Source organism: Cebus imitator, unplaced genomic scaffold (assembly GCF_001604975.1).
Source record: "Cebus imitator isolate Cc_AM_T3 unplaced genomic scaffold, Cebus_imitator-1.0 Scaffold94, whole genome shotgun sequence".
NCBI classification, from domain to species: domain Eukaryota; kingdom Metazoa; phylum Chordata; class Mammalia; order Primates; family Cebidae; genus Cebus; species Cebus imitator.
The window spans coordinates 6,350,979-6,373,183 of record NW_016107409.1 but is presented as its reverse complement, the minus strand read 5'-3'; the positions used below and the strand labels follow the sequence as shown (position 1 = coordinate 6,373,183).

Here is a 22,205-nt window from a genome sequence, read left to right as displayed (position 1 = left end):
GACCAGCCTTGCCAACAAGGTAAAACCCTGTTTCTACTAAAAGCCAAAAAAAAATTAGCCAGGTGTGGTGGTGCATGCCTATAATCCCAGCTACTGCCGAGGCTGACAGAGTTGCTTGAACCCAGGAGGCGGAGGTCACAATGAGAGATCTCATCATTGCACTCCAGCCTGGGCAACAGGGTGAGACTCTGTCTCAAAAAAAAAAAAAAAGAACAAAATCTGAACTGTGAGATAAAGAAACTTAAAGGATTAATCTAGGAGGTCCAACATCAAAATAGGAGAGTTTCTATTTTGGAGAGAGAAAAGAAGGAAGAGAATTATCAAATAATTAAGAATTGTTCCAGAACGGGAGGGCACAAGTCTCCAGTTAAATGAGATGACCAAATGCCCAACCTCAAGAAATGAAAAAGCCCTCCACCAAAGAACACCATCATGAAACCTTAATCGCTAGGCATAGAGAGAAAATCCTAAAAGCTTCCAAATGGAAGAAACAAGTTACAAACACAGGGACCAGCAACAGAACCACTTTGCTGTTAGCCAGAAAACAGTGAAGAAAATGTTTTTAAAATTCTGAAAGAAAAGAGTTTTTTTATCCAGAATTCTTTACTTGGCCAAATCATCATTTGAGTGTAAAAGTAGGATTAAAACATTTTTAGATACTTTAGACACCAAAATGGAGAAGCAAATCAAGAAAAAAGGCAGGCATGGGAAATAGGAACCAGGAGGAAAGGAAGGAAATCAACAGGCGGGAGTGCAGGGGATCTCAGAGGGACTGCAGTAGGCAAGCCCAAGCTGCAGCTGGTCTGTACCTGGTCTGCCATGGTAAGGGAAGATGGAGAACTCCAGGAGGGAGAGCTTCCATGCTAATGAACACACAGATTATCTAACACATCTGAGCATCTGCAGGGCGCAGGGGAGCTACTGATAGTCACATGACAGATCTAGCGGAACAATTAGATAAGCTCAAAGGCAGTTTTACTGAAAACGGAGCAAGGACGAAAACATGGAATACTCATAAACAAAATTTACATGACCATATTAATTTTTTAAATGGATTTACCTTTAAAAATTTAACTTTATTGAGAAGGTAACAGGAAGAACAATTGCATGGTAGGAATGGTTTTAGAGTGCTAAATCCTAATCTACTACAACCTGCTTACCTAATATCTAAAATGGAAAAGGCAAGAAATAGCATAAGTATAAATATATTACATAGAAATGTGAAGGTAAAGATGAGAAAAAACAACTAAAACTTAAAAGTGGCTATGTCTGAGGCACAGACTGGGTGAGTGAAAAAAGGGAAATGCTATTTTTTTCCTATTCATTCTATTTGCTCTTTAGGTATGTATATGTATTACTTTGATTTAAAAAAAAAAGTACACTTCAAAATAAAAGAGGTTTAGAGAGAGATCTGCAGCAGTTCCTCCTGCTTCCAGGCTTCAGCAGAGTCCTTACCACACCTGCATGTGAGGGAACCACCCAAGGCTGGGGAAAGAACCACCCAAAAGAAGCAGGCAGAACAATTTTCAGAAATCACAGAGGGTAGGCACCAGTTGATATTACCACCCACCAGCCTAAATGAAAAAACTGTAAACAGGGATATCAGATATTCAGAAAGTTACTGCCTAAGTATCTTTCCGAATGATAAGAAGAATTCTAATTCCCTTCAGTCAAGAACTAATTTCTAAGGGAAAAATCAGTCCTAGACTGAAGAGTGTTTTGGTCCTACATAAAGCAGTTTAAAAGGAAGCCTTAAAAGGTCAAACTGTTTCCAAGCAACTTAATTTTCTCTCAAAACAAAGCTCAAGGATATTTAATAAAGTCTCTAGCATCTAATAATTCACAATGTCTGGCATCCAATAAAAAGTATCAGGCATATAAACAAGAAGGAAAATATGACTCATGAGGAGGAAAATTAATCAAAATGACCCAGATATGACAAAGATGATTTATAAACAGGAACATTAAAAACAGTTATATTTTACATGTTCAAGAAGATAGAGGAAAACATTAGCACATTAAGGCCAGGTGTGAGAAGTATAAGGAAACCTAAATTATCAAGATGAAAAATACAATATTTGAGGAAAAAAATATTAGTTGAGATTAATAGTAGATTAGATAGGGCAGAAGTATTGGTGATATATGAGCAATAGAAACTATCCAAAATAAAACACAGAAGAAACATTGAATCAAAAGAACAAATCATCCAGGTACGGTGGCTCATGCCTGTAATCCCAGCACTTTGGGAGGCTGGGGTGGGTGCATCGCTTGAGGTCAGGAGTTCAAGACCAGCCTGGCTGACGTGGTGAAACCCCGTCCTCTACTAAAAATATAAAATAACCAGGTATGGTAGCAGACAACTGTAATCCCAGCTACTCAGGAGGCGGAGGCTGCAGTGAGCCAAGACTGTGCTACTGCACTCCAGCCTCAGTGACAGAGCGAGATTGTCTCAAAAAAAAAGAACAAAGCATCAGTAAGCTGTGAGACAGTTTCAAGCAACCAAATAAAACTGTAGTGAAATCCCTGAAAAAAAAAAAGAAGAAAAAAAAAAGGAGAGAAAACAGTTTAAATGGCAATTTTCCTCAAATTTTATTAAAACAATAACGTACAGATCCAAGAAGCTAACCAAACCCCAAGCAAGGGAAGTGTGAATAAATCTACAAGGCATATCATAATCAAATTGTTTACTATCAGTGATAAAATCTTAGAAGCAGCCAGAGAAAACTGGATTATGTACAGCGCCACAAAGATAAGAATGAGAGCAGACTTCTGGTTGGAAACAATGCTAGGCAGAAGGCAGTGCAGCAACATCTTTAACAGAAAGAAAAAAACCCTGTCAATCTATAATTCTATGCCCAGTGAAAATATCTTTCAGAAATTTAAGACTTTTTCAGGCATACAAAAGCTGGAAGGATTCATTACTGTATCTCCTTCAGACAGAAGGAAAATGATACCAGATGAAAAACCTAGATCTACACAAAAGAATGAAGAGCACCAGAAATGATAATTACTTGGTTAAATACAAAAACTTTCCCCCTTTTACTGTTTAAATCTCTTAAGATCATTGACTATTGCTGGGTGCAGTGCCACAAACCTGTAGTCCCAGCTCCTCAAGAGGCTGAAGGGGAGAACCACTTGAGCCTAGGAGTTTAAGGCCAGCCTAGGCAACATGGTGAGGCTCTTTCGATAATAGTCATTGACTGTTGAAAGCAAAAATAACAATATATGGGAATGTACTACAATATGTAGATGTAAAATGTGTGACAAAAATAGAACAAGGATTAGGAAGGGGTAAGGGAAGTATACTGCTGAGTAAATAAGTTAAATATGTATGCTATAAACTCTAAAGTATACTGTTGAGTACACTGTGATAAGTTAAAGACGTATGCTATAAACTCTAAATTTCATAAGCCAACATAGAAGGATAAAATGGAATCATAAGAAAATGTGTAATCTAAAAGAAAGTAGAATAAGAGGAAAAGGGGAATAAAGAATAGACTAAAAAAAGAATAGCAAGATAATCGATTTATACCAATTATATCAACAATAATCACATTAGGCTGGGCGTGGTGGCTCACGCCTATAATCTCAGCACTTTGGGAGGCCAAGGCGGGTGGGTCACATGAGGTCAGGAGTTCAAGACCCACCTGGACAACACGGTGAAACACCATCTCTACGAAAACTACAAATATTAGTGGGGCATGGTGACACTTGCCTATAATCCCAGCTATTTGGGGAAGCTGAGGCAGGAGAATCGCTTGAACCCAGGAGGCAGAGGCTGCAGTGAGCAGCTGAGATTATGCCACTGCACTCCAGCCTGGGCAACAAAGCAAGACTCTGTCTAAAAAAAAAAAAAAAAAAAAAAAAAAAAAAAAGAAAGAAAGAAAAGAAACAATAATCACATTAAATATAAATGGTCTCAATTAAGTACCTCAATAAAAAGCAGATATTGCCAGACTGGATAAAAAAGCAAGATACAACTATATGCTACCTATAAGAAATATACTTTAAATATAAAAATACAAATAAGCACAAAAAGAATCTGGAAGATATGCCATGTTAATAATAAAAGAAAGCTGAAGTGGCTATATTACTCAAAGTAGACTGCAGTGTAAAGAATATTATTAAGAATAAAGGTCATTACATAATGATAAAAGGTCAATTTTATCATTATGTTCTCTGACGACAATGTAATTAAATTAGAAATCAATAACATGAGATTATCTGAAAAATTTCCAAATACTTGGGGAAAAAATACACACATCTAAGTAACCCACAGGTCAAATAAGTAATCAAAAGGAAAATCAGGAAGTACTTTGAACTGAATGAAAATAAAAACAAGGCATATCAAAATTTATTTCAATAAATTTAACTAAACAAAAATGGACAAATTCTTGTAAAGACACAAACTACCAAAACTCACATGAGAAGAAGTAGATAACATGAATAGTCCTGTATCTATTTGCAAAATTGAATTTATAGTTTAAGCTCTTCCTATAAAGAAAACCTCAGGCTCAAATGGTTTCACTGGTAAATTCCACTAAATATTTAAAGAAAGAAATAATATCAATTCTATACAAACACTTCCAGAAAACTAAAGAGAGAGAGAGAGAGAGAGAGAGAGAGAGAGAAACACTTTATAACTCATTCTATGAGGCCAGCATTCCCTTAACACTAAAGCCAGATAAAGACATTATAAAAAAAGAAAAACTACCTACTAAAAGCTCTAATGAACACAGATGCAAAAGTTCTTAACAAAATTTTAGCAAATCAAATCTAACTATATATAAAAAGAGTAATATGAATGAGTGGCATTTATCCTGGGAATACAAAGTAAACATTTAAAAATCAGTGTAATTATCCTATCAACAGAGGACAAAGAATATACATAAAGATAATCTCATTATATGTAGCAAAAGCATTTGACAAAATCACCATCAATTCATGATTTAAAAAAAGAAAAAAGGGCCGGGCGCAGTGGCTCAAGCTTGTAATCCCAGCACTTTGGGAAGCCGAGGCGGGTGGATCACGAGGTCAAGAGATCGAGACCATCCTGGTCAACATGGTGAAACCCTGTCTCTACTAAAAATACAAAACATTAACTGGGCATGGTGGCGCGTGCCTGTAATCCCAGCTACTCAGGAGGTTGAGGCAGGAGAATTGCCTGAACCCAGGAGGCGGAGGTTGCGGTGAGCCGAGATCGCACCATTGCACTCCAGCCTGGGTAACAAGAGTGAAACTTCTTAAAAAAAAAAAAAAAAACCTTTACAAATTAGGAATTGAAGGGAACTTCCTCAACCTGATAAGGGGCATCTATAAAAAACATTAAGCAAACATCATACTCAACAGTAAAAGAATAAATGATTTCCTCCTAGAGTCCACTCTCAGCATTCCTATTCAACATCATACAGAAGGTAACAGCCAGGCAATAAGGCAAGAAAAAGAAATAACAGTCATCCAGACTAGAAAGAAAAAAAAAATCTCTATTCACAGATAACATGACTCATCTGTGTGCTTCCCAAAAAATTTACAAATAAATTATTAGAACTAACAAGATACAAGTTTCTTGAGGTCACAAGCTAGAAGTTCAATGTACAAATATCAAATATATTTCTATATACCAGCAATGAAGAAAAGTGAAATTTTAAAACAAAATAAAACATGAAATAGGTACAAATCTAACAAAATATGTAGAAGATCTCTATGCTAAAAACTGTAAAACACTGCTGAAAGCAATCAAAGAGAACCTGACAAAAAGAACAAAGCTGAAGAACTCCCACTAACTGATCTCAAGATTTTCTGTAAAGCTACTTGCATCACCACAACGTGGTAGTAGTAAAAGGACAGACACAGAGTAACATAACAAAACAGAGGGCAGATACACACACACACACACACACACACACACACAGCACATTTATTTTCCACAAATATGTAAATCAATTTAATTCAGAAAAGAGTCTTCAGCAAATGGTATTAGAACTGCAAAAAAAAAAAAAAGTACAAATTGATCCATTCTTTATACCAAAATAAATATTAACTTAAAATGGATCATAGACCTAAATGTAAAATCCCAATCTATAAAACTTCTACAAGGCAACATAAGAGAAATCTTTTAAACCTTGAGCCAGTAAAGATTTCTTAGGTAAGACACCAAAAGGGCAATCCATAGAAGCAAAAAATGGATAAACTGGACTTTCACCATAATGAAAAACTTGTTTTTTGAAAGATAATGTTACTAGAGTCTACAGCCATACCACCCTGAATACGCCCGATCTCATCTGATCTCAGAAGCTAAGCAGGGTCGGGCCTAGTTAGTACTTGGTTGGGAGACCGCCTGGGAATACCAGGTGCTGTAGGCTTTTTTTTTTTTTTTAAAAAAAAAAAAAAAAAAAGATAATGTTACAAGAATAAAAAAACAAACTATAGACCAGAATTAAATACTGTAAGTCACATATCTGATAAAGGACTTATATCCAGAATATATAAAGAACTCAAAACTCAATAACAAGAAAACAAACAACCTAATAAAAGAAATGGGCAAAAGACATGAACTATCACATTATCAAAGATGTATAAATGGCAAATAAGCATCTGGAAAAAATGCTGAACACCATTAATTGTTGGAGAAATGCAAATTAAAACCATAATGATATACCACTATACACCTATCAGAATAGCTAAAATATAATTTAAATTTTAAACTTGAAAATACAAAGTGCTGAAAAGAAGGCAGAAAAATTGGAACACATATATTGATGGTGGGAATGCAAAATGGTACAACCACTTTGCAGAATAGTTGTGCAGTTATTTATAAAGTTAGACACAGAGAGTTTCCATAAAAACCAGTAATCTCAATTCAAGTTATTTATCCAAGAGAAATGAAAACATGTTATCACAAAAATCTAGACATGAATGCTTAGAGTGACTTTATTTTTAATCATCTCAAACTGGAAACAAACCAAATGTCACTCAACTGGAGAATGGATAAGCAAACCATGGCACGCCTAGACAATGGAATAATACTCAGCAATATAAAGAACCAAACCACTGATACACATAACAAGCTGAATGAATCTCAGGTATATTATGGTAAGAGAAAGAAGCCACACTCGAAGATTGCAAACCATATGATTCTGTTTATGAGACATTCTAGAGAAGATAAAACTATAGAGGCAAAAAACCAGATCAGAAGTTCCCAGAACCTTGGGGTAGGGGAGCGGAGATTGTTGTGGGTGACGGAACTATCACGTATCTAAATCGTAGTGGTGGTATGCCCACTGCTTTTCAAAACATGTAGAACTCAAAGATGGAAATAATAAACACTGGAGACTCCAAAAGTGGGGAGGGAGGGGCGCCAGGTCTGAAAGGCTACCAATCAGGTACCATGTTCACCACTTGGGCAGCAGGATCATTAGAACCCCAAAACTCAGCATCACGTAACATGCCCATGTAACAAGCCTGTGCATATACCCCCCGAATTAAAAAAAAACAACAGTATTACTGTATACTAAAAAGAGAAACTTTATCATATGTAAATTACATCTTAAAAATGGAAAAATGACTGCTCCTAAGTAGCAGATTGGGAAGAATGGAAAAGAAAAACAAAACAAGGAAAAGAAAAACAAAACAAAACAAGAAACTGCTAAATTTTAAAGTTAATTCTATCTGATCTTTGTATTTTCATGTACCATTTTTTACTGTAGTAAAAAACACATAACAAAGTTTACCATACTGATCATTTTTAAATGTACAGTTCAGTAGTGTTAAGCATATTGTTATTACTGTAAAACAGATCTTCAGAACTTTTTCATCTGCAGATCCGACGCTATCCATTAAATAACTTTCCATTTCTCCCTTCTCCTGCCCTTGGTAACTGCCACTGTAATTTCTGTTTTTATGAATTTGGCTACTTTAGATACCTATTCTTTTTTTATTTTTTTTAAATAGAGACAGGGTCTTGCCATGTTGCCCAGGCTGATCTCGAGCTCCTGGGCTCAGGCAGTCCTCCCACCTTGGTCTTCCAAAGTGTTGAGATTATAGGCATGAGCCACCACGCTCAGCCTACATGTAGTATTTTGACTTAAAGCATTTTAAACTAAAAGAAACAAGGGACTAAAAACTATTTTAAAAGATACAATACAAGGACTTAAATATATTCATTGAAGAGACCTAAAAATGCCTATTTTATAACTAATTGTTCTATCATTACAAAAAATGCATTACTAGGCTTAAATTTTTTAACTATAATTTTGCTTTGTTCTTAGAACTGTTGTTTGTTGGTGATTAATCATTCCTAAATCCCATATTAGTGTTAAACGGTTTGTAAAAATTAAATACTTGCTTTAAGTGTGAGAATTTTAAAAGTCCTATCAAAATGTTAATAGATTCAAATAGTCTTTTATTTATTTATATACACCTACATATAGCATATGCATTTACCCTCTGTAAATTATTTTTTCTGTATTTGTCTCTCTCTAAACATAATTACTTTTAAATTGTTACAATTCTAGAAACAATTTCTAGTTTTCCCATAGCTGTTTTCACCTTATTTAACATAACTACTAATTTCAAAAGAATATCCATAATGCTAAGAAGACCCAATGCCATTTTTTTTTTTTTTTTTTTTTTTTTTTTTTTTTTTTTTTTGTTAAGGAAGACTTTATTTAAGAGGAGCCACTGCAATGGGAGAGAGATGGGGCTCAACTCCCTTCAGTGCCCTTAAGCAATAGGGCTCAAATGGTTAACATTCTTATTTTACTTTTTATCTTTATGAAAATAATAAGCTTTTCAAACCCAAATTTTTTCATAAATTACCACTTCTGCTTAATAGTGGTAGATTATGAAAATCTGGAGCCACAGACAAAAAAGGAATCACAGATTTAGAAGCCAAATGATATTCTATATAAAACATCTGAAGAAGTGAAAAGTTGTCCTGATTATGATTTTCTATTTTGAGAACCTCATGCAAGTGAGGTTCTTGCATGAAGTGAAAAATGAATATTATTTCTTTTTTGCTTTTGCACAGCTATGAAAAATAGATGCTTTGAGCTCTTTTTAAAAATAACTAGTTACTTTAAGCTAATTTTCCTGTTAAATTCCAGAAAAACAACGATAAGTGGTCCTGAAAGAGCCGGTAGGAACTAGACTAACGGACTAGCCATTTTCTCATGCATCCAGAGCCACTTAGGGCCATTAGAGGCAGTCTCTCGGTGACCCTAAAACAATCAGATGAAGCTCAACTACATAGTTTTATTTACAAAGGTAAAGATCAATGTAAGGATATTCCCGAGATACAGAACATCTAATGTAGTGCAGGCTTAGGTGAGCACTAACATATTGGCAAAATTGACTCTGTGTGCTGGGAACACAGTATGTTTATAATAAATACCTCTGTTTCCGTCAAGGGACACATTTCTATATTATGGTCTCCATGGACAGCAGTTCTGTGACATAAATGGGGTCTGAGGATTTCTTTAACCCTCTGATCTATTCAGAATTTTAAAGCAACATGGACCTTGAAAACCATTTAATTTCCTTATTCTGGAGGTTTAGAAATGGAGGGTCAAAGGCATTAGGTGCTTTGTCCAGGGTTTGCCTAATCAAATGTTGGATGGAGCATAGAACCAAGTGCTCATTCAATATAGTGTACCCTGGAAGTGCAGACCAGAAATAATTCTAGATCCGTGTGTGTGTGTGTGTGTGTGTGTGTGTGTGTGTGTGTGTGCGCGCACTCGCACTTGTGTATGAGATGTCAGAGCTGGAAGAGTAAAGGGACCATATAGTGAAATGCCCTTCTGTTGATCTCAATGGAGCCACAGTCTTCATCGAAAGCCACCCATTTTACAGATTAAGAAACCACCTGGGAGACTGCGGAAACCAAAGCCAGGGACCCATGCTGCATATGAGTCAGGCAGCCTGGATGCAGGGTTTCTGGGCCTAGTCTAGAGTAGACATGGTGAGCTCTTGGTGAGAACTGGCTCTCCACAGCTTCCTTTCTGAGGCTGGGCAGGCTGACAGGGGCACTCAGATCAGTCTCAGTGCCAGTGAGGTCTACAGTTTGAGAAGGTGCTCTCCAGGCACTGGGACAAGGTCCCAGCAGAGAAGGGGGCTCACTACAGACACAGAGCCACACCTGCTGACAGACACATTACTTAGTGAATGTGCCTAAGGAAGATTTTCAAATTGTGTTTTCATTAGCCCTGGCAGTACCTTGCAAAGCGCTCAAGAGCTGCGAGAAGAAGGGTTACAGAAAGTCCAAGTGGATCCAAGAAAATGATGATCACTTGTAAAGAAGGCAGGCAGGCTGTGTTCCTGAGGCTTGTGGCCAGGAATAGGAGAAATGGCTTTAGCAGCACATCACTTTAAGAACTTCTGTGGTGTCTCAATATACCCCAAGGATTTTTACTCCTAGTGGTCATGACCTTGGATCTCCTTCCATATCATCTCCTTAGTGTGATTCTGACATTGCCACATTCTCCTTTATCCACGAGTAAAGGTAAGAAGCCAATATAATGAAAATAATAAAGTGCTGAGTGGGGACAATGAGGTAAGAAATAAAAATTTACAGTGATAATGAGGGTCACTTTTTAGCATTTAAATCTGCTGCCAACTACTGTAAAAGAAATGGTCAATATAATACACCTTAGCTAGAAAGATATAAACTAGAAGTTTACAAATTTTCTATACATTAGCCTTTGAGACATTTCTTTATTGATTTACTCGCATTTATTTAACAATGAGCACACATGAAAGGCCAGGAACTTTAGGCTTGGCACCATAGTTATCAAGATGAGCAAGACACAATCTTTGCTTTTAGTGACTTGGGGGCAGTTGCAAGGGGCAAGGGAAGAAAGACATATGATATTTGGTATAATTTGAGTGTATATAAAAAATGATGGCTAGCAGATAGCAGCCTGGGGATGTTTCTGAGAGCAGAAGACTTATCCCCTGGATGTTGAAAAACAAATAGGAGTTCTCCAGTTAGAAAACAGGGCACAAAGAGAATGAGAACGCTCCCTGCAAAAGGAAGGACTGGGCAAAAGCCGGGCTCATGAAGCGGCGTGCTGAGTTTGGATACCTCTCAGTAGTTGAGTGTGGTTAGGGAATAGGAAGTTGGGGTTTCGCAGTGGGCGGTATAGAGGGAGGCAGTAAAAGGAAAAAAGGTTACGACAGGCTGGAGCCTCAAGGGCCATATGATGGAGAATGGACTTTAGTCTGAGGGCAACGGGGGTCCACACACGAGTTTAAAGCAGGCAAATGATGCAATGGGATTTGTGTTTTAACAAGGTCACTCTGATCACAGTGTACAGGACTACAGGAGGTGTAACTGGGGCTAAAAGGAAGGAAATAATGAGAGCCGAAAGTCAGGAGCAAAGGGGAGACAGAGAGAAAAGTGGGATGGATTTAAAGACAATTAGGACATAGAACTGACAGAACTGGCTTGTGTGAGGTGAGGAACGCAGGATGACTCACTGGTTTCTAGATTATGTGAATGGTGGAAGGTGATGCCATTAGCCAGAATAACGCTGTAAGCTGAGGGGAGTAAACTGGTTCTGGGATATGACATTGATAGGACTTACCAGGCAGTGGGAAATACGGTTTTGAAACTCAGGAGAGTCGGGCATAAGAAAATCCTGGGAAGTTGTTAGGCAGCAGTAAATCTACTTGGGAGTGGATGAGATTATCTCAGGAATCTGTATAGGAAAGAGATAGTGGAGCTGGGCGGTCACAGGCATTGGGGCAGCCATTCGGCACAGCAGACACCTGAGTTTTCTGTGAGTCTAGTGGACACTGCAGAAGGTGGCTCGGCTTGAGGCATTTGCAAGGACCTTGAATGGGAGAGTAGCCTCTACCAGATGAGGAGACCAAGACAATGAAGGTGATTTAACTGTGGAGGGAGCGGGGAAATGAAGCGATCAGATCGGCTCTCCAATGCCAAGCACCCTACGGGTTCTCCAAAGAGCCAGCAAATGTGTCCTTCGAGAAAGCCCATGTGGGATGGCAGCCTCACAGAATGAGCCAACGGACAGTCCATTAGACAGAGGTGGACAGTCCATTAGACAGAGGTAGACAGACGGCAGCTGCAACCGTGACAGAAGCGGGACACTGCAGCAGTCGACACAGAGACTCTGTCCCTTGGTTCCTCCTTCCCACCTCCGTGCTATAGCACAGTGCTACTGCCAAGAGGGAGGGACGCATGTGAGAGCCAAAAACAGCCTCCACTCCAAGGTGCCATAACCAGACTGGGTTCTTTTTTTTTCCTTTTCAGGGAAAGAGTGGGCAGAGAAGAGAGCTTTGATTCTGACATGAGAGTCAAATTTCAAAATGCAGAGAACTGAGTGTTTAAAAAATGGTAAGCGAATGTTTAAATGACCAAAATTAACTGGAAAGTGATGGAAATGGGTTGACATGCTAGTAAGGAAGCCTGCTACCAGAGTGAAAGGGTTAGTCAATTCAGCACGATTAATAGCAGTTATTAGGAGAAATAAAAACAAACCACGACATGCATATTCTCCCCAGTGAACTGAGACTGTAAGCAAATGGCTCTGGAGGGGATCCAGAAGAATGCAGCATGAAGCCACCAGCTGAGGGTCAACTGTGAGATTAGGCTGTATTGTGGAAGAGGCTGAGGGACCCCAGTGAGCTATAGGGCGCACAGGCCCTTACCTGTGGGGCCACCACATGCCCATGTCTATCACACCAATCACAAATACGACATCCGCCATGGCTGACCAAGGAGAGGCTGCCTATCAAGGACATCTCTGTCCTTTCCCACTCGTGCGGAGGCTCCCAGCTCCACATCAAGGACTTGAGTCAGGAAAGCAAGCAGGGGACAGATATAGACAGAAACAGACCAGGTCCTCCCATGTCAATTCCAAACAGCTAGAGATACAAGCTTAGTCTGACTTGACAGAAGAGGAGAATGTTGAACAAAACGTGATATAAAGCTACCAAATAACAGAACTAAGTCTTAAGAATCCAAATAAGGTTAAGTATCCAGAAGTAACAAGTCGTGGAACTAAAGTGAGATGTTGTAAAGCAACCCCGCTGTATAGCAAAAAGGAGGGCAGAGTTGGTGGCAACTACCAGAAAAACAAAACTGCTGTACACTCATACCCATTGAATCCTTACTACTCTGAGGCAGTAGGTACCATTCTTTTCTTCATTTTAAAGTTAAAAAGTCTACCTGAAGTTTGCAGCCTCCTCTGTGCCTGCCCTCTCCGTGATGTGTGGGGTGACACCCTACAGTGGGCACTAGGGTGAGGGCAGTCACATTTGCCGGTTTCCCCAGAGCCTGACCACAGGGAGCCCGGGGCCTCTGCACTTCACAGGGCCCCACATCACCACCGTCCTCATGGCCTGGCTGGGCTACTTACTCATGGGGAGGGATAAGTATGTCTTACAAAGCGACCTGACTGCACTCTAGGAGTGTCTACATCCCTTCCAACAGCCTGGTGATGCCCCCACAGTACCGACGGCTGTTGAGTGATCAGGGGCCACCACCCATAGGCCATACTGGAGCTGGGAACAGCCAGGGACCCCAGTGAGAGTTGGGGAGAGATCAAACCTGCCTATGTGGAGTAAGAACACAATGAAGAGACTAATTCGAGGCATTATTCACTCTAGAAAGTTGGTAACGTTTAAGTGCTTGGCTGAAACCAAACAGAATGCCATATCCTTGGTGCTTTTGGCTTTAAAGGTTTTCCGTCTTTTTACAAGATGAGAAGTTACAGCTCACTTCCCCTGTTCCAATGAAACTCTTGTTTTCAAAATGCTAACAAGTTGGTTTTTCCTCTCATGTTTCACCAGGCTCTGAACCTACAGTCTCACAGATTGAAAAAAAGATTTTGCAGTTAATTAGAATGTACATTTTCAGTAGTTAGTAACTACTGGGTTTTTTTTTTAAGCATTGATTTAAAAGAGGCAGGTAAAATTATCTTAGCAAACTGTAGTTTGCCTCCAAGACACCAGTGTCTCCCTTTAACTTTCTCTTCTGAATATGTTTACGTGACCCACATTGTTCTTTGTTAATACAACCTTAAGGATTTTGTTTTAATGCATACCGACAGCTCACTGTAGTTAGTAGCCAATCCTCATTTGCCCAGCAGTGTAGATTCTGCTTAATATAACTTCTTTTTTGCATAAACATATGCATGACTATTAGTGTACTGAAGTCAATTTTTTAAATGTACGAGTTATAAATACAGCAGTACAATCTACCAAACCTAACAAAGAACCCCCAAAATTTTCAAAGTAAGACTATCAGTAGATTTCAGTTCTGCGTTTACTGTAAGCTGATCAAAACTAGAAGAAAATGACTAAAACTGTTTAAATCTTTGTATGTATTTATTACTTGATGCAATAAAGCTTATTTGCATTAACATGTAAATCTCAGAGTGGTCAGACAACTTACCCAAGGAGACGTAATGTTTAACAAATGGCAGAGCCAAGATCCAAACTCAAGTCAGTTGGTTTGCTACAGGGCATGCATGACTCAATAATCTAGCAGAACCAAAGAGTGGGCTATTTCTAGACACTCCAGAAATATGCAATTCAAAACGGACACCTATCCTTAAAATAGTAAATGTTATTTCTAGTCATCATGGCTAGACACCTTCAGACAATTTATACCTAAAATATGCAGATTTATAAAATCTGTATCTGTATAAAATATACAGATTTAACATATTTGTGTTTCTAATAAAAAAATGCTCTTAACTGAAGATGCTTCACTTCTACTTAATGATTTCGCATTGGTTTGAAGGTGAAATTAAAACATAAATGATTAATTTAGAGTGGTGTAGAGGGAATGAATTCCTTTTTCCATGACCCAAATTAAATACTACATGTATTTAAAAATTCAGTTGCGTTATGTTGAATAAAACAAGATGTTTTGCAAAGGCCATTAAAATGGTGTTAGCGACAAAGCATAAGTTCCATCACCTATTACTTAACCCAAGTTAGGATAATTCTGCACAAATACATAAAACTGAGTACTTCAAATACATATTGTGAGTAAAAATAGAGTTAATTATAAAACAACTTTGTCTTTAATAAATTGGACTGGGAGAGGGGACAGCAGGGGAAGACCAGTTACGTTACACGAAGAGATTTTCTTTAAAGCCAAGTTCTTACCTAATCAGGATAACTAAATTAAATTAGTGATTAACCTGTTTAAACACTGAAGTATACTTGGAACAGAAAGTATTTTTTTAAATGAAGTATCTAAATTATGTAAACATATGTAACAACATATATGTAAGTTAGGAAGCATAATAGAACAAACACCCACAAACCCACCACTAAACTAAGAACCTTATCAACACCACTGAAAGCTTTATGCTCCTCCTCATCCTCTACCCACATACTAGGGGCAGTTCTTCTCTAGCCTGTAATCATTCCCATTTACTTTGTCAATATGCTTATTGGCTTCCTTCCTCCACTAAAACACACTAGAAAAGGGCAGTTTTGTTTTTCCATTTTATCTACAAATGTGTCCCATGTAGAAAGTATCCAACAATAATTATTGTAATAACAGAAAATATTTGATTAGACTGTCAATCCCTATTCTACATGTTATGTATATTATCTCATTTAACGCTTTCAATAACCACCTCATCTAGGTACCATTATTATTTCCATTTATATAGAGGAGGAAACCAAGGCATGAAGGAGTTACATGACTTGATAAGGTCATATTCATCACCACTATGAAAAGCAAAAAATATTTCTGCACTTCTAACATAACAGATGCCATCATGTTTTAGTAATTTTCAGTCCCTTGTAGGACTGGTTATCCCTGGAAATTGTTTTTTAAAAGTAATGAAAATTCAACAAATATATATTGAACATTCATTTTGTGTCAGGCACTGTTCTAGGCACTGGGGATTCAGTATGAAGAAAATGGACAACAGTCTCTGTCTTCCTGAAACTTACATTCAAGTGGGGTTGAAAAAGTAAACAAGACAAATAAGTATATATATAGTATGTGAGATAAGTACAAGTACCCAGGAAACAAATTAAACAATAGAAGCAGCGATATAAAAGATCAGAGAGGATAAAATTTTAGCTAGCCTTCAAGGAATGACTCCCTGAGAATCTGAGTTTTAAGTAAAGACCTGAAAGAGATAATGGGATTAGTCATGGAAGAATTTTTCCAGCAGAGAGAACAGCAAGAGGAAATGCTGTATTCAAGAGTCCCAACAAAGTCAAGACAGCATGATGCATCATAGGACCGCGCAGCAACCAATATATGACACAAGAGATCTTTCTCACTTTTTCTATCTTGGTATTCTGAAAGACTCCTCTTTTCTTTAAAGAAGCATGCTTACTGAGACCATCATCATGGTACACAGCACATTCTAGAAACACTATTCTGCACTTAATAGCAATATGTATTACATGTCACTTTATATTCTAAACTAGTTTCTTCAAGGATTATTTTGGGATGCTTTTCACTTTTCAATAAAAACTTTTCCTGTCTGGAGGTACAAATGAGTCAGGTCCTTCTGTAGAATCATTTGCTTACAAAATTTGAGCACTAGATATGCAATAATAGCTCTCTTCTGAGTCTTGCTTTGGATAGTTTCAAGAAGCCATGAGAATTAATCTCATAGGGAATTTATTACAGAGCCATTTAAAGCTACTTCTCTGACTAAATATCATGGACTGAACACACTCGTTTATCTGTATTTCTACCTACACACCACTAAAGAGATAAGAATCCAGCTTTAAACACATAAGGATACAGTAAATATAAGAGAGATGTCCATTTCAATAGTTTTTCAAAGCTGGAAAAAAGAAGGTAATTCATCAAGTTGAAACCTAAGCAAGCCATAAATAAAGTCCAGAGACCACTGATATGTAGTGAAGGACTCAATACTCAAAAAGTGCAAGGTGCAAATGTAAGAGTCTGTATCAGACAGACTCAATCTTACTCAACAAAATAACTGAGCAGTGGCTAACAATTCTCTAGTATAATCAACACCTAGTTAAAAGGAACCTGGAGGAAACAGAGACAGTGTAGGGAATTAAAGAAACTTGTAAAATCCTGAAAGATTACACGGACAAAATAGGAGGAGGGGGAGGAGGACAACAACATTCTGAAAGAACACCAGAAAGAGCTCTTGGGAACTGAAAAATTGATATGAGAGCATAAGTGAAAATGTGCTAGAATAAATAGAAGTAAAGTTGAAGAAATATCTCAGAAACTAGAACAAAATACCAAAAGGTTAATGCAGGAAATAATAGAAAACTTCTACAGATCAGGATTTTTTAAATTAACAGAGCCTATCAAGTACAATCTGTTCTGTTATAAACCTTGTTTGGAAAACACCAGTTTGTTCCAACACAACTTATATGTAAGAGAACAATTTGAACATAATGTACATTTCACATGTGCTTATGTGTGATTTTGTCTGTGAGAAACATCAGGGTGAACACAGGAAACTGCACCTAGCAAAATGCAAACACGCACACGTTTCAAACATGTAACACCTACCTCAGTTCAGCACATTTGTTGTTCTGAAGAATTATGTTTTGCTATTCTCTGGCAAAGGATAACTTTTCTATATAATAACACTCATTCGACATCTCAAATATGTCTAATCGCACTGGTTCAAAAACATCAAGCAGCATGCATAAAAGAAAAGCTTTTAAATATTGAGGAGAAGCCAGAAATGAGAGAATACATGATGAGAACATATGATATCTCCCAAGCAACAGAAATAAAATTCATGTTGTGGGCCTCCACAATATATGGAAATAAGAGAAACTCCTATTTGCTAGAGCAATTGCAAGTGCGGCAAAGTCAGAAAGAGCAACCCCTAACGAAACAGAAGAAAAAGAAAGCTGTTGAATATATGTACTGAAAAGCAAAAAAAAAAAAAAAAAAAAAAAAAAAAAAAAAAAAAAAAAAAAAAAAAAAAAAAAAAAAAAAAAAAGAATAATCTTTCTCAGAATGAAAGAGAAAGCACTATTTATATAGAAATATCTTAAATGGAAATCGCTAAATCCTACAGAATTTGCTCCTTTTGTGCTAGTAATAGCTGGTTTAGCAGCTTCAAAAATCTCTATAATTTCCAAAGCCTTCAGTTGTAGGGTGAAACAGAGAGCCCAGCTATGAAAACTGCAAAAAGAATTTCCAGCAGTGATACAGAAGTTAATTGATGAAGGTGGCTATCTATCAGATCAAATTTTCAATTCTGATGAAATAGTTATCTATTACATATACATCAGATCTGTTAACTGACACTGCTTCATATTCTTGGACAGACTTAGAAAACCAAGTTTCCAAGGGTTTCAAAGTCCGCTCACACCAAGTAGAACAAGTTCTAGATCTACTTTCACCTTTGAAACACGTCGGTGAAGTCTTTGAAGGCTTTCCAGTCACTATATTCTATCAGATCTGATCCTCCTAATTTCTCACGATTCTATCCGCAAAAATTCTCAATGTTCTCTTAATAGTATGATCCTTTTCCTTTTTAATTCCAATGAAAGTATCATTTCCAAACAACCTTTGAAAGCATCTATGATGTCATTTTAGCCATTTAAGTCCATAAATGCAATTATAAAACATCTTGATCAGTACTGACTTTTTAGTGTAGCTTTTTAAAGAATCAGATTTTGATCACGGAAGTCAGATCCTCATTCAAATTTCCAAAAGTCATTTCTTCATAGTAAAATGGGACTGATAATACATATTTCAAAATGATGGCAGGTGCAGCCCATCTAGAGCAGGCACTGCAAAGACACCGGCTGCAGTAAGGGAGGCACAGCTGGGGTTGCAGGCGCCACAGAGCCAGCAAGGACCAGGAGCAGGTGGGAGCCCTGCCCCCTACCAAGCTGGCAGGGCAGAAGCCTGCACTCCCAGGTACAGCTGCAGCTGCCCAGCTGCAGCTCAGGACCTGGACGTCCCTGAGCTCTTGGGGGCCCAGGAAGCCCCCCCACCCCCACAGGCTCAGAAGGGCCTGCTCCCACTCTCTTGTCTCTCCCCATTCCCAGTGTCCACTCTGATTTCATAGCAAAGTTATGGCCAAGCCTGGGTGCCGTCTGGCCAGGTGTGTGTGTGCTCGGGGCAGCAGGTGACATGCCAGCCTTCCCTACTCTGCCTCAGCCCCCTCTGGACTTTGGGCACCAACAAGTGCAGGAAGGAGGCTGAGGTAGGGCTGAGGGCAGCTCCGTGCAACCCTGCAGGCGCCCCTCTGCAAAAACAGCCTGGGCGCTGTGGATGGCGTGTTGATGGCGGGAGGCAGACAGGTTCTTGGACGGAAAGTGGAGGATCCCTGGTAAAACCCCACCTTGATGTGGTGAATGGCCTAAAGCCTGGGGGCTGGGCTGCCAGTTCTGGGTGGAGTCTGTGGGACGGGAGTGAGAACTTATAGTGCTTTTTCTAGGCCCACCCATGGCTGTCCATGGACCAAACAGCACATACTTCCTCCCTTCTAAAACCACAAAAAAACCCCAGGACTCAGCCAGACTCACACAGATGTGGGGACTACCAGCTGCAGGAAGGAGCTACCCACCAAGGGTCTGCTCGATTTGTGGGGAATGACCTGCCTATGGAAAGGAGCTACCCACTGTGGGTTTCCTCCGCTGAGAGCTGGACACTTGCCAGGACGACCTGCCTGTGGGAAGGAGCTACCTACTGCGGAGATGCTCTCTGCCGACAGCTGGACACTCATTGGGAGACCTGCCTGCAGAAAGGAGCCACCCACTTCAGGTCTCCTGAGAGCTGTCACTCAGTGAAGCTCCTCTCAACCTTGCTCACCCACCAGTTATCCACATACCTCATTCTTCATGGACACAAGAACTCGGGACCTGCTGAATGGCAGGACTAAAAGAGCTGTAACAAAAGCAGGGCTTGCCACATTGCAGGCGACGAGAAAGAGAGAAGAGCTGCAGCCCTTCAGGGATCCCAGACCTACAGGCTCCCCAAGCGGGTTGTGACACCCTCTTTGGGGCTCTGTGGTTCCTGGAATCTCCAAGCTTCCAGGTGCCACTGCATTCCCCGGGGCCCAAAGTGGAAGCCACTTCCGAGATGCCTGGTCCAGCTGCAGCCTTAAACAGAGCTGGCACCTGGAGCTGCCTACCCTGCCACCACCAGCCACAGTGGCAAGACCCGCTCCCCCCCCCTCACTTCACACGCCCCTTGCCACTCACCCCTGCCTGGCTCACCCTTGGCAGGCATAGGATCCAGGACTGTAGGGCAAGCCGAGAGCAGCCTGCCAGGCCACGTGGGTGGAATGAGCCCAGAGGGCGTGAGCAAAACTCCAGTAAAGGCACCACCGGCCACAGAGGTTTCTGGCCGGAAAAACCACACCCCAAGGATCCTGTGACAATAATACTGTTATGACATTTAAAAGAGATAACACAAGAAAAGAACCTGGTGCTTTCCACAGTAATTAAGGTGAGCATTAAGGTGAAGACCTTGTGTTCTGAACTACTTGGTTTTAGCCATAATTGGGGTTAACCAAAAGAGATCCTACATTTCTCAAATTACTTCTTAAAGTAGAAAGTTGCTTGAGAATGGCCTAATATAAAAAGTGTTACTATAGATTACTTCCAAAAGAAGCTTTTTTCAAATATGAAAACCACCCGTATACAACTTGATGCCCTTTTCCCTGACACAAAATAATTATCTAGAGAAGCAATTTATAAGTGACTTCATTGTTTTTGGTAAAAAGACAACTCATTTTGCCTTAATCCCTATGACATGACGAATTAGTTCAGAGGGTAATTCCTAATATTTCTACTTTACGTCTTTAAAGAGAAACACCTTTCATTTCCTCACCCATTTATTTGATGTCCTACACTGTGTTAGTCCTTGCAGCCCCCTTCACAGAGGCTGCCCTCTTAGACTGTCCTCGAGGAAAGTTATGGAGGGAGGCCCCATCCACTTTGGTCCTCTCGTCCCTTGATTTTGGCACATCTGTTGCTCCAGCAGGAATGAAGCAGCATTCTCCCCAGAACAAGGAAGGGAAAATGGTCTTTCTTTCCCACCACAGCTCCTTACCACAAATACTTAATTCACAAATATTTTGTGCCTGGCATTGTACTAATTACTGGGCTTCTTTTGAAGAGTAAAGAAGCCCTCTTTCTAAAAAGCTCTCACACCAGAAAATGCTAGTAGAAATGTGTATCATCCAGTAGAATGTATCATCCAGTTTTATCACAGACCACTAGAATAGAGATGTTTTCAGATAAAAGCTGCTTTCTTGTTATAAAGAAAAAAGGAAATGCAAAATACTTTTAAACCAAATTTAACTAGGAGAATGGAATGTTTATTGGACAGTTAAATCCTAGGTAATATAATAAACGTGGTACATATTATTTTGCTTAATATTCAGCTCACGTCTATTATCATTGCATATACAAATTAGTAGTTAACTCAGACTAGGCAAAATTAATTTGTTCACTCTCATACTTCTAGTAAGTATAATAGCTGACCTGGAATATGAACTCAGGTTTTCCTGACTCAAAAATCTAACTTCTTTCCATACACTTAAATATTTCTTTAGTGCCTACCTGTGGTAAGCATTGTGATTGGCCCATAGTCCAGAAGGGGTGGTAGATTCGTAAGCAATAATTATAGGGCAAAGTAATAAATGTGATATTTTAAGTATGGCAGGTATCAGGAAAGCATAAGAGGAGGTAACCGAGTAAAGTACTTGGTGGTGAGTAGTCAGGAAAGGTTTCAACAAGGAATTTTCTCTAAATTAAATCTTCAGGAATAATCTTAAAATCATTAATTAGACTAGAGGATAAACATATTAAGGAAAAAGCAGAAAATGTCCAAATCAGAAGGAGAAAGTCGAAGCATCATTATGGAACGTGCCCAAATAGTAGGGTTATCTGAAATAGTTACAGAATGGTGGGAAATTAAGGCAGCCAAATATTCATTCAGAAACACTGCTAAGTAATCTGAAATTCACCCCGCAGCACATGAGCCCCAGCCAATCAGAACAGATACGATTGTAAACAGCCAGTTCAACCTAACTGGTGCAAACCAGCAAAATATCAACCCTGCCTCTAGGAATTGGGAGCAGGCAGTGGCAGGTTTACTGCAGAAGAGCGGCCTTACCAGCTCTGTGTTTTAGGAAGGCAATTTTTAAATATATAGCATGAAGATATAATATGAAGTATGAACAGAAGGAAAACAAAGCAGAGACCAGGAGTCGATTCTGTTAAAGGGTCTCTACTAG

General features: G+C 39.0%; 1 protein-coding gene and 1 non-coding gene across 2 annotated transcripts in view; one reads left to right on the top strand and one right to left on the bottom strand.

The window, feature by feature from the left end:
• The window catches only part of TSC22D1 (TSC22 domain family member 1), a 144,746-nt gene that overhangs the window by 7,531 nt on the left and 115,010 nt on the right, over positions 1-22,205 (bottom strand). The window lies entirely within an intron of this gene.
• LOC119472328 lies at positions 6,244-6,362 on the top strand. The gene has a single exon (XR_005201468.1). It is a non-coding gene; the product is annotated as a 5S ribosomal RNA (ribosomal RNA).